Below are 2517 nucleotides of genomic sequence, written 5' to 3'. Positions count from 1 at the left end.
CATTTAACCTGCTTACTTCAGATATGCAGAGGGTTAGTGTGACAGAGAAAAATGTTGAGACAGACTGAGGTGAAGGCAGATGATCCACTGCAGAGACCCCTGAAAGGAGCAGCTGTACAAAGGAGAGAGAGAGAAAAAAAAAAAGACAAGGTCATGTGTCCAGTGGTCTGTATTCATACAGTGAAGTCATTTCTCACCGTCACTGATGGTTCTCATGGTCTATATTCAAAAAACACATGCTTTTTTCCAACACAAGTCATTCTATCAGGTGACATGAATCAGGACCTAAAATGTGGACTGGTTTTGTGTCAGGTGTTATTGCTAAATGTAAGTAATTTTCATTTTTATATATTGTAATTTAAGGCACTGAATGGAAGAAAAATATAGCAAGATCATTTTGTTACTAATATCTAATATCTTCAAGCTAAAGAAAGTATTGCTATGGCCCTAATGAGTGGAAAGGAGCACCAGGGATCCCTGTCGTGCAAAAATCTGAAGCAGGTTTAGTAAAAGGATGGACGAATGAAATGGGCTTAGACTGAGTATTAAGAAAAAAAGGAAAATGGAACAAAATGAAAAAAAAAATTCAGATCTTTAACTGGTTTTGAACTAAGGTTTAACAAACCTGCCCCACTGCACTTTAAAATGTATATGTTTGTATTGCCTGTGATGGACTTGCGACCTGTCCAGGGTGCACCCCGCCCCTCACGACTGTGACTGGTGGATATGGGCACCAGTGACCCCCATGACCCTGAAAAGAAGAAGCAGGTACAGATAATGGATGGATGTTTGTATTGCATGAACCACACAACAAAGTGGTGCTGCAATGAGTGCAGTTCTGCAGTTTTCACAGTCAAAAGATAGTGTGCAGTTCGACATACGCTCATGTAGCAAAAAAACCCCAGACTTCTATCAAACTGCTCCCCACTGAGCTGATAGTAGCTGGTCATGGAGCTCCTTCAGCGCCGTGATTTCCTCAAACTGCTTTCTGGGTCATAGCGTCACATGTACACACACACTCACCTGCYCTATACTGCTTTCTTTTCTCCTTTTCACAAACAGCACAAGTGTGATAGCTTGTTTTCTGTTAAACTGAACCACTGTCACCATAGAGTCCAGCTTCATGCCAACAACAGAGCCGGCCTGCCTGAYCAKCTTGTCCAGCCTGGATGCATTCTTTTTAGRTATGCTAAAACTGGTTGRTTCTACCATTTTTACATTGCCTGGTTTTGGCAAACTTGCTTTATTGTGTTTGTTAAACCGTTAAAACAATGCAAGATACTGCCGTCTGCCCTTGAGGTTTGAGTTGGTGATTGTAGGGGTCAAAGAGGCAGCAGAGCGTCCCCTCTGTTCCTGGAAGGCAGGACTCCACAGGGATCTGACAGATTGACCTGAATGGCAGCTGTGATAGATACACTGGGACCGCTTTGACCTTTCTGGCTGACATCCATGAGCTTGTGGTTGGCTCAGGCCRTTGCCAGCTCTGGGACTACAGAATCTGCTGAAATACTTTGTGGCCCCATTTATGCTGAATGTCTAAATCCTGATGTTTTGTATTACTGTAAACTATTCAGTGGTTCCCAACCCTGGTCCTCAAGTACCCCTATMCAGCATGTTTGACTTGTYCCCTGCTCTTCAGCAGGTCTTCAGAAGATKAATCACTCTTCAATCAAACCAGGTGTGTCAAATCAGGGAAWCATCTAAAAATCACTGCTKTAAATGTTGACCAACACCTGAAGAGMTTYTCTGAGCTTGATGAGWCATTTTCAAAATATAATATTGACTCAGTTTTATGTTTTAGTATTGCCTCTGGAAGCCATTGATTCTTTGCCATTTATTTGTAAATAATAAATCAGATAATGTATTAAAGCAATGATTCTCAACCCGGGTCCTCAAGGACTCATTTCCTGCATGTTTAGATGTTTCTCTGATTTGACACACCTGGTTTGAATAATAAGTGATTAACAATCTTCTGACGACCTGCTGAATAGCAGGGAAACCAGTAAAACCTGCTGGAGTCTTAACAGATTGCTGGGAACATGATGAAACTAATATTATAAGCTTTGGGTGGGTAGGTGATGCAAAACCAAGAAGTGTTGGATTAAGTCAACTTCAGTATAGTCCTACTGTTATTGTGGTTATTCCCATTACCAAAGGTAGTAATTTCCCCAAATTTTCAAACATGACTTTCTGTGTGGAAATTTGGGGAAATTCCTATAAAACCAATACAAAACCTATTTATATGCTTCAGAAGAAAGCTATACGAATTATAAATGATTGTTGTCATCCAACAAATGACATATTTATCACATTGCATACTTCCACTTTGTATACATAGGTGGTTTGAAACTAAAGAACCAAATTATGAATTCAGAAAGAAAGATTTATTTAGAAAAACAAAGGTTAGGACAAAAATTATAAATAATTGTACCTCAGAGGGATTTGTGTTTGGAATAATTGTTATGAAGAGTTAAAACTGTGTTCTTCACTAAGTAAATTTAAAATAATGTATAAAAT

The sequence above is a fragment of the Austrofundulus limnaeus genome, unplaced genomic scaffold (assembly GCF_001266775.1).
Source record: "Austrofundulus limnaeus strain Quisiro unplaced genomic scaffold, Austrofundulus_limnaeus-1.0 Scaffold279, whole genome shotgun sequence".
NCBI classification, from domain to species: domain Eukaryota; kingdom Metazoa; phylum Chordata; class Actinopteri; order Cyprinodontiformes; family Rivulidae; genus Austrofundulus; species Austrofundulus limnaeus.
Note: the sequence above shows the minus strand (reverse complement) of the source record.